Raw genomic sequence first — 11,645 nt, 5'->3', positions numbered from 1 at the left:
TTTAAACATTAAATAGCTTTTAAAGTATCATTTGAATTTGGCGGGGTTCTTTTTCTAAACGATTTGCCATCATTTAAAAAAGTATGAATAAACACAGCATGGTTTTCTAGTGAAAATCACGATTAATTGCCATGATCCACAGTGAGCCCTTTTTTAAGTGAGCATTGAGTTAAAATAAGTGGAGTCAGTAATATTAATGTCATACTTCACTAAGAATGATAGGCAGATTTAAATTAGTTGGAGGTCAGGGAAATATTGGCTGAAAAAGAAAGCCCGAAGCAACTTTTTATAGATGTGGACCCTGGATGAATTTCTGTGCCCAGCTAAAGTCAATGTCAGCACTCTCACTGACTGTAGTGGACCCAGGGTTTCACATTCTGTCTTTTCTGTGGCTGATGATGGACCATAGTTGTGTCCTACATGGGCTTTGACATGAGAGCAAACGGAGATTTTCCACATTTCTTTGCATCTACAAAGCCTGATAATTGCTGAATTGAAGCCATAGTATTCAGAGCTACTCAGAAGTACACCATTTTCTTCAGTCACCCATTGCTCTTATTTCATTTCCTAATAATTCAATATACACTATAGTTAGGATTTGTGTACCCTTGGCAAGTAAGAGAGGGAACATACTTCAACTTTCTGAAAATGAGTCCAGAATTATCACATATAACTAAAGGAACTGCAAGTGCCTGAACAGGATTGGAAACACTAGAAGATGATTGCTCTTAGCTGTTTGCTTGAAAAACATCTTCTGTGAGAAACCACAGAATACTTTAAATACTTTAGATATTATTTATCTCCTCAAATGTAATAAAATGTGTTCAAGGGAATGATTTAAAAGTTTGAGTATTGACATCTGTGTAAGCTGACTTACATCTTTAGCTAGTCATCTGTTTGGCTATTACAGTTAAAGTTGTCTTTTGTAATACATGAATACTGCCCTTCTTTCTAGATGGTTACATTTTTACACTATTTTGTATGCCTTTACAGGTTGAACCTCTCTGGTCTGGCAACATCCAGGCATAATTTTAGTTAGCCAGATGTCCACTTACAATGGGTGTGGCCAAGTTTCCTGTGGTCCCATAAAGTTTGTTTATAGCCACTAGTCCTGGTTCTCAGAAGACATTTAGGGGTAAATTAGAGCTAAATTAACAGCACAGAACACTAAGAGCCCAGTATGCAGTGGAAGCATTGGTAATGATCTAGACAATATTGACCTCCCGTGGTCTGGCAAATTCTCTCGTTTGTCAGCAGTCATGTCTCTAGGGTGCAGGACTAGAGGTTCAACCTGTACTTTGTGCAAATACTGTCTGATAGTAATGATTATTGAGGAATCTCATTGGAAATCAACCGTAGCACCTGGGCTTAGCAACCAAATCTTGTGTTATATGTACTTTCCCATGCATCATAACTTTTGGCTTCCTTTAAAAGAGAAAAATAACATGTTGTTTGCTAAAATCTATGTACCAGCCCAGTGTATAGGCCCAGTCTGTAGGCATTATCTGATCAGCTCTGAAGGCAATGATAGATTTTTTTTTGGTAATATGAATAGTTTTGTGCATCTCACGTAACATTATGAGAGACAGGGGGAGAAGTGGTGTGCACATAGAGCTAGGTTCTCAATTCTGTCCCTTTTGCACCAGAATATGGCCAGAATTGGCCAAATGAGAACTCTCAGCTGATGTAAAGCATAGCTAATTTCTATACCAACTTCCCTCCTCCATCAAAGGAGTATGTCAGGGGAAGAAAGGGGTTAATTTCTACAGGAGAAAGGCAGAGTGAAACTGCTCCCATACAGCAATTTGCAGCTGGCATATGGTCCCTTATGTCAGAGCTGGGAATGTTTGAGAATCAGGGAGTGCCTGACAGCCTTAATCCTACACTCCCTTTCTTGCACTGAATGCACAGACGAAAATCTGACCCACATTGAGAGTTGCAATGGCTGGTCCATTAATCCTCATGTTGGGGGTCTGAGGTCTTGTTTCTGCATGAACACCCTTAACTAAAAACAGAGCAAATCCTTGTATGGATGCCCTTATTTTGGTTTGAATGGCTTATTCCTCTTCCAAGTCAACTTAAACTAAACTGAATATCTTGGTTTAAACGGAAATAAGTGTCCCACACAGTCTCTTACACTAGTTTAATTATATTAATTTAAAAATTACACCTTTAGTTGAAACTGTGCAATCCTGTGAATAGACAAGCCCTGAGTTTGGTTTTAAGCTTAGGCTCATAGCCAAGACAATGTAAGAAGGAAGAGTGCTGTGTAGTGACTTCTTTGAACAATTCAAAGAGCAATAGTAATGAATGCTGAAGATGGATCCCTTCTCAGATAAAGAGGAAGAAGGTAACTTTGAGGACAAGTTTAGTTAAGGACTAAATGGATTGTTCCAATGTGCACAAAGCACTTTCAAAAACTGACTAATTTTAAAAAACCAAGAATGAATATTGTTATCTATGACCACATTTTATTGCTGGGCAAATAGCTCAGCCATGTAGTATTAGGAATTTGTGTAGCAATACAAAGGAATTACAGTTTTGTATCCTAAGGTCCTGACAACAGTGGAATTCATTACAGTTACATGCATATTTACCTATAGAAATCTTAGTTCTGCAACTTTTTATTTAAGTTTGCTTTTCAGTAATAGTATTACTGCAAGATTTAAAACCCAATTTCCTTGGCATACATTGAACTGAAACACCATCACACCTACCATTTATGGTACATGTGTTGGGATGACCAGCGCTAAGCTTTTGAGTTGCAACTGAACACGACCACTGAAGAAACAAGATTTATTGATGTATAGTGGCATTTGAAACTTGTAAGTGGAAATATATGCAGATGCAATAATAATGACTAACACAGGACATACATATAAATGATTATATATAGACCTATTGAAACCTCTTATTGAGGGGTGTGGGCATGTGAAGGCTTACACTGTTATTCTATCAGGATATATTGCATGAACAACACAGCATTGTGTGCTCTTGAACACTATCAAATCCAGTGGAAAATAGTTGCATCATAGAAGTTGATGCAAAGCCTTATTGTGGTTCAACTGACAAACTAATATCTTAGAATAACTGAAAATACCATAGAAAATGGTTTGTATAGCATTCTTTAAAATAAGAAAATTCACATTTGAAAATTAGAAACGTAATAGAATTATCAACAAAAGAATCCTTTAAATTGTTGCTTAGAAATTGCCACACCAGAAAAGACAATCAAGTCCAGTCTCTGATAGTTGCAAATACCACATGCTTCAGAGGAAGCTACAAGAAATCCTGACGAGGATAATTGTGGAATACCTACAGAAGGTAAGTTTCTTTTGACCCCCTCAGCTAGTGGTTGACTGATGCCCTGAAACAGCAGTACTCATTAGCCGTATACAAATTGGAATCCTCAGACCTTTTGGCCTCAATGAGGGTTAGGTATTTCACTGGTTAATTATATACTATGTAACTATGTAGTTTCTTTTATTAGTTTTAAACTTGCTGCCTTTCAGTGTAGTTAAATATCTCATTGCTCTTGAATTAATGAAGAATATCTGATGTATCTTTATCATTTATTATTTTAGGTTTCTATCATGTCCCCTTTTACTTGTCTTCTGTGAAAATTAGTGAGTCCACAGATGGTGGTCTTAAAAGCACAGCATGCATCCTTCACTGACCTTAATCTGAATATAAATTTACAGTAGTACCTTAGCCTTATCAGTCTTTTTTTTTAAAGTGACCATTACTTTTCAAAATACTTCAAATCATTTCTATTTCATGATTCAGTAACATGCTTTTGAAAATAGAAAACATCCCATGAACTGAAAGTGTGGCCTGCAAGACATTTTGTTTACCATTGCCCATGCTCATGGTTGCTGGATTCCAATATTTTCCATCCACATAGGTTTTATCTTTCTAGTATTACTAAAGTGACATGCACGTAAAACAGGGTCACATGAAGTGATGTATGTGCTGATTATCCACAACATAGCCTGCAAGAATCATGCTCTCCCTCTGCATGCAATTAAAGGCTGCTGCAGTTCATTTGGCACATCCTACAGATTCTAGGTACACAAGGGCAGTTAGCAAAATCCTATCCCAGAAGTCCACCTTGGTTCTGACAATCTTGTGGTCCCCTGAGCTGGAGGAGGGCCACTCATGCAGCCCATTCACTAACTTGGGCTGTCCATTGCTGATCTCAGAGAACACTGTTAAAGCATGGTTTTTATTAACTCCATCTTGTTTTTAAAAATATTTTTACAGTTTTACAGTGTTTTGGTAACCACATGAATACAACATAACTTTCAGGATGGATTGCAAAAGAGTAAATTACACGTATTCGAGTACAGAATGCCCAGTCCAAAGATGAAAATACTAGGCCAGATCCTGGACTCCATACTCAGTGCCACATTCTGCTGCCCTCACTCAGTGTGTAGAATAAGGAATTTTATCAGTCATAGTAAGAATAGCAGAATCTGGTCCTCATTGACTCAGTCCTTACTCAGGCAAACTTCCACTGTCTCCTCTGACACCAAATTTACACCAGACTAACTACATTAACTTCACTGGAGCTACACATAATTTCTGACCATGTAAGTGAGAGGAGAAGTAGGTCTACTATTATTTCTTCACTGGAAGCTGTAAAAGGACTGAGTAAAACATGAGCTATAGTGCAGAGTACAAGGTCCTGTGAAGCCGCTTTTCCTCCAGGGCTAGGAAGAAAATAATTCTGTCTTTGCGCTTGGAGGCATGGCAGGGACATACTTTTGCTACTCCATCCTTTATGATTCAACCGTCTGTCACCTGCATGCTGATCTCACTCCACAGACTAGTATGAAAGGATGGTATTGTCTCCTCCCCACCATTCTCCTTGGGGCACTATGCATGCCCGTGAGAAGGTTATATGCTGCTTTGCACGCAGGGTCTGCAATTCTGCCAGGATTTTATATAGGTCATGCAAAGAGACGTAAAGGCCCCTTGCAACTTTCTCTCCCCTCACTGCATGCTACTTATGGGACAGGCACACTCTGGGCTGGTTAAGATACCAAAGAGAAATTAAGCTAATGGGGGAATCTTTAAATAATCTTAGTATTAATGAAGGCATCAACTGGTCATCTAACAGACACACGCGATATGTCTATAGTTTTCACGGAAGTCCTGGCTTGTGTATATATGAGCATATGCTAGCGAAGCCTACCTATAAAGCTCTACACTAGAGTTGCACATACCCTTGCCTGCATATCCTTGTACATACCAGTGCTGCAGTTACACGTGACTGTCACTAGTGGACATACATTTCTGGAGGTTTAGCCAGAGTTGTTTGGCATCTCATGAGCTTGAGCTGCTTAAGAAAATGGTTCGCGGTGTGTTGTGGTACATGCAGCAGGGTTAGGCACACAGACATCTGGGTGGACAGACCCTCCCAACCTGAACCTCTGAGAATGCAGAAACTGAGTTCTTTGACTAGCTTGGTGGTCAGCTGAGATGTCACTATCCCCTCAGTCCAAATACTCTTGCCTTGGTCCTCCACCTGCATGGCCAGCAGCAGGGCAAGGCGATGCAGGAAGAGCAGCAGCACCACCCCCAGAGTAGTGGGGAGTCAGGGTACAATGAGAGGATGGCTTGTAGAAAAAGGGGGAAGCTGCCAGGAACAACTGGGGCTCCGGTGCCACTGCTTCATTATGGGATGGATTCCTTGACCACAGCAGGTGCTGCTGCATTGCTCAGTACTTCCCTGGTGGAGCCCAGTCTTCAATGCCCAACTTTGTAGAAGCATCTGAGCAGGAAGTAAGAGGAATTGCTTGGCAGCCTGACTGCATTATCAACAGAGATCAGTTCAAGACCGCTTCATGTAGACCTGCCCACTCCTCTGAGTATGGCCTGGGGAAAGAGAAGGAATGAGCATCAGAAGCCAGAGGCATCAGGGAGCGGAAGAACCAGGAGAAGTGTGGGGTTGGAGACTGAGGAAGCTTGTGGTCAGGACTGAGGAGAGTTGGGAGCAGAGGAGCGTTGGGGGGAGATCAAAGTTCCTAACAAATATTAAAGAGGACAGAGGACAGGAACAGAAGACCTGGGAAATGAGAGGGGGCAAAGACCCAGCCCTGTTCCTTTGAGGAGCTCTACACTGGGGGGAAAAGAGGTCTATAAGTTTGAGACGAGTGAGAATAGAAGAGGCTACAGAGATGGGGGGCTATAGCAGGGTTAGGAAATGGGGAGCTAGAGGCAGGGGCAAGAATGGAACATGGGATTAGGGGTTTTGGATGCATGCAGAAGGCTGTGGGGGAGGCAGGGGGAGGGCCATGTGCAAAAGGTGGACAGGGTTGGAAGGGATAATCGTGAGCAGACTGGGAGCTGAGAGAGTTGTGAGGAGCAGACACAGGGAAGGGGCAGATAAGGGCATAGGAAAGAAGACAGTCTTGTTGAATTTGGGCTTAGCTCAGCCCAGACGTGCAGAGGATGCCAGCCCAGGGATACCCTGGTACCTTGTTCTGCACAACCTTCCCTATATAGGCCCCCATAATCCTAACATCACACTGTGGGTAAAATTGCAGCAAGCCTGAGCATCACCACTCACAAAAACAGGACCATTCAGGCTGGAGCTAGCTGCAAAGCAGCCATAGCAAGAGCGGGTGCCTCTCCTCTGAGATCCCCTGCCCTGCTGGAATTTATTGTCCCCGTTTGTCCTGCCAGAATGTGACCGCAGCTGTGCCGATGGGCTTAGACTCTGCTGCTAAGTGAAGTGAGGAACAGGAAGAGTGAGTCTGCTAGAAACTGAGCAGTACTACAGTGAGTCTTTAGTAAAATGAGCTCAGTATTTTGGTCATTGCCTATTCACCATCACCCCTTAATTGCCACTACTTACTATGCCATTGAGATACAGACAGAGGGAAATGTAAAAATAGCACTGGAGGGTTATATAGACATCCACACAAGTACCTGCACTTTTAAGCCACACTGCAAAGTAGGCAGGTAAGGGCATGGGTCTCAGCTAGCACATGAATTTTCCCATGCATGTTGACATGGGTTCAACATGCAAATATACATACATGTAAGGGTTTTCAGTGTGATTACAGGGGTAGTTAAGCAACAATACCAGCACAACACAGAACAAGTGACACACAGCAACCATGGTCAAATTTTCAGTGAGCACCATGTGTTTATATTTGCATAGATAGATCCTGCACTTTTCTGTATTAATCAAATAGCTGGGTGTGCTGATGGCTAATTAGGAGTCAAATTACCATTTTTAAGTGCATATACCTGCATGCAGTCTTAATTGCTGTGTGCAATAATATAGGCACACAATTATATGTGTATTTTTAAGAATGGACTCTGAGCCTCTATTTGGCCTCCTAAAGACTTTCCTTGATCTAGAATATAAATATATTTATAGGCTCATTTTCAGAGGTGCTAAGCATGACAACTCCCATTGATTTCCATAGGAGTTATAGTCAGTGCCTCTGAAAATCAGGCTGTTAGTGGCCTACCTAACAATCAGATTGAAAACACCTCAGCATACAGGATCATAAAAGAACTGACAATGTGATAAAATACATATAGAGCCATAGCAGCAGAATGGAGCATGCACAATTCTGGTCACTTTGATACCAGAAAGATGTTGATATAAACTAGAAGTACACATGACAGCAACAAAAATACATTAGGAGCTGGAGAGTTGACTCATAAATGAATAAAGATTAAAAGACCTAAATATAGGTTCATTGACTAAGAGACAATATATCTGAGGACTGCAAGGAGGGAAGGGAAGTACTGAGCATGGTAAAATGGAGTGTAACTAAGAATAATGTGACAAATTTAAAAAGAAAATATTAGACTAAATCTCAGGGAACATTTATGCTGGTGAGATGCATAAGACGGGGGGATAGACTTCCAATAGGAGGTGCTAAGAAGCATATGGACTGCCATACAAAAGAGTAAAAGATTGTCTCTCCAGAGTGACTCCTTATTAATTCACCTCAAGTGCTAGACAACACTCCAGACTAACAAACTTTATTGTAAAGCATATCAAGATACTGAGAGATGTCAACATATGAATCAGTCTTCCATGCCTATTGTAAGAGTGAAGCCAACATATTACCCATAGGTTTCCATGACAGCCTGTGAGCTTGTCTATTTGGGATGTTATTGTGTGGCTAGCCTGTATGTAAATCTAGAGTGCACCAGCTTGCCATGCTGTAACATCCATATGGGCATTGTTACAATGCAATAAAAGTTCCACAGTGTGCTTTGACGTACTGTTCTTTGAAACAGCTGTCCATCAAAGCATACTACCAAATTGCTATTTTCAACTTTCTAAGAGCCTTATTTGAAACTTTCTATGTCTGTATCTGCTTTCTTGGTGTGCTCTCTTATGAATTAGGTACAGTGGCCTCTTCAAGTATGGCAAAAATGTAAATGTAGCCTAAAAATGGTATCTTGAGGAAAGAAAACACCCATTCATGTTGTAAGTTCCTAAAAGGCCACTTTATTTTGCTGAAAGTTCTCACATTTTAACAAACGGTTAGTAATGACTCTGGCTTTTTCACTGTCTTAAAAAATCACACCCACCTTAGACTATGATTACACTGGCGGGTTCTTGTGCAAGAACATGTCCACACTGCCATGTGCCTTTGTGCAAGAGCATCCATGGCAGCATGGATGCTCTCTTGCACAAGAAAGCTCTGATGGCCATTTTAGCCATAGGGTTTTCTTGCGCAAGATACTCCTGCCGCGCGACCACACTGCCCTCTTGCGCAAGAGCTCTTGCACTTGTTAGAAAAGAGCATAGGTTTTGCGCAGAAGAAGCCCTCTCTTCTCACACTTTACTGTACATTTTCTTGTGCAAGAGTGGGCAGGCAGTGTGGACGCTCTGCGGAAGAAAGGCTGTTCTTGCGCAAGAACCCGCCAGTGTAGACATAGCCTTAGGCCGTGTCCAGACTCAGGGTTTTTTTCGGGAAAAGTAGCCTTTTCCCGAAAAAACTTCCCCTGCGTCCAGACTCAAGTCGCGTTCTTTCGAAATTATTTCGAAAGAACGCGGCTTTTCTTTCGATGGCGGTAAACCTCATTTCACGAGGAAGAACGCCTTCTTTCGAAAGCTCCTCTTTCGAAAGAAGGCGTTCTTCAATGTAAAGAGGCCGTCTTCGAAAGAGAGCATCCAGACTCGCTGGGTTCTCTCTTTCGAAAAAGCGGATTTCTCTTTCAAAAGATCCGCCTGCAGTCTAGACGCGATCTTTCGAAAGAGGCTCTTTCGAAAGATGCTTTCGAAAGAGCCTCTTTCAAAAGAAGCCTGCAGTCTAGACATAGCCCTAGAGTCCTCAGAATCTTATGAACTTGCCCAATAGCCTAAACAGTTAAATAAAATGTCAGATATCCAAAAATAATATTAAAAAACCACAATTTTCTATTGTGTGTGAGATATGAAACAATAAAGTCTAGCAGTGAGGAAACTCTCAGCCTCCAGTGCCCATTTTATAAAGAAACTAGCCCAATCTGACTAATGTATGATGGTTAGCTAACTTACATGTCTCATGCTTTTACACTTTATTTTCAAATGTCCACAGAGGTTGTTGATGCATATTGTTCTTAAGTAACTCATATCTAGATCATCCCTTCAAAATGAAAAACTCATGGGATGAGGTTCCCTAGGGAAAAGAACCTCATCCCATGAGGTTCTGAGACAGAAGACTATCCATGCTGTGGTCTTCTGCCCCTGTTCTGGGTCCTAAAGGTGTGACTGTAAATAACCAAGTCATGTTAGCACCTCCCTCTACCATGATCTGCCAATGTAGTCTCACTCTGTGGTGGGGTTTCGTTTGGTCTTTAGTGGGGAAAGGCACTGTACATAGATTAATGGGCTCCCAGCTGCTGCTGCCATCAGCACTAATGCAGCAGCAACCAGAGCCCCAGGCCCTTTACATTGCTTCCAGAACCCCACTCTGGGCAGTGCTAAGGGTTGGGGAGGGAGGGAAAGACAGAGGGAAGGAGAAAGGAAGAATGATTAAGAACATAAGAACAGCCATACTAGCTCAGACCAAAGGTCCATCCAGCCCAGTATCCTGTCTGCTGACAGAGGCCAGTGCCAGGTGTCCCAGAAGGAGTGAACTGGACAGGTGATGATCAAGCGATCTCTCCCCTGCCCTCCATTTCCACCTTCTGACAAACAGAGGCTCGGGACACCACTCCTTACCCATCCTGGCTAATAGCCATAAATGGACTTAACCTCCCAAGAGTTTATCTAGTTCTCTTTTAAACCCTGTTATAGTTTTAGCCTTCACAACCTCCTCAGGCAAGGAGTTCCACAGGTTGACTATGCGCTGGGTGAAGACGAACTTCCATTTATTTGTTTTAAACCTGCTGCCCATTAATTACACTTGGTGGCCCCTAGTTCTTGTATTATGGGAACAAGTAAATAACTTTTCCTTATTCACTTTCTCCACACCACTCATGATTTTATGATTGATTCAAAAATATATATCAAAGGCCATGATCTGCATTATACAGTTTAGAGGTCCATGTTTCTTTAGGCTCAATGGCTAATTTTTTTCCCTTGTGCATTTTCAATTAGGTTTGCCAATTTATGCTGGAATATTTGCATAAACCTTTCCTAAGAGGACATATTTCTTATCGCTCAGATACCAAAGAGGATACAGCAAGTTAAAATAAGATACTGAAGGCTGCAACCTCATTGGTCAAGGCTTTTCTCAAGTCATACAATCTTGACCAGTGATGATGTAGCTATCAGCAATGGCCTTTGTTGAGCTGGAATTTCAGAGACCTTGGGACATGGCTGTGACCTGCAATTTTCCTCATTTTATCAGATAGCTTCAGCAGTTTAGGGAAAAGCGTAAGCAGCTGGGAGCTAAACTAACGGTGACCAGGACCGCCAATGTGTATGTGCGCACGTGCAAAGGGAGAGGGTGCCCAAGAGCCTGGTGATTCAAAAGGGCCTGAGGCTCCCAGCAGCTTTTGCCTCCACCACTAATGAGGCAGCAGCCGGAGATCCAGGCCCTTTAAATTGCTTCTAGAACCCCACACATTATGCTCTGGGCAGTGCTAAGAGCTGGGCAAGGATGGGGGAATGCAGCACTCTTTGGGCAGCGCTAAGAGATGGCTTGTGGGAGTGCAGCATTTTCCAGGTGGTGCTGAGGGCTGGTTGTCCTAGCTCCACTTCTTCTTCCCAAAGTCTTGCCCCTTCCAAGAGCATAGCACTCTTTGCCCAGAGGCCCAGTAATTCTGCCTGTCTCCCTTACTATGATGTATTGAAAAATAGAGCATTCTAAATTCACAATGGAAGGCCACAGTAAACAAATCCTGAGAGAGGGAATCCATGATCTGCACATGAGAACAGGGCGAAGGAAGAACAAGTTTTGGATTAGTTTTTTCGGAAACGTGTATTAATAAGCCTGGATGCCAGCAGTAAATCTGCCCACACACTCCTGTTGGCTTCCCTTACTCCTCACAGAATGAGGAGTACAGGACACCCACGGGACGTCCCTCATGATTGGATTTGGGGTTCTACTAGACCCGCTAAACTGAATGCTAGGAGATCAACCTCTGGAGGCTCGATCTTTTCTGTAGTGTAGACATGCCTTTCCACTAGTGTAAATTTGTAGTAACTCTCCGGAAGACATCTTCTCCATATTCAG

The sequence above is a fragment of the Pelodiscus sinensis genome, chromosome 6, assembly GCF_049634645.1.
Source record: "Pelodiscus sinensis isolate JC-2024 chromosome 6, ASM4963464v1, whole genome shotgun sequence".
NCBI lineage: Eukaryota > Metazoa > Chordata > Testudines > Trionychidae > Pelodiscus > Pelodiscus sinensis.
Note: the sequence above shows the minus strand (reverse complement) of the source record.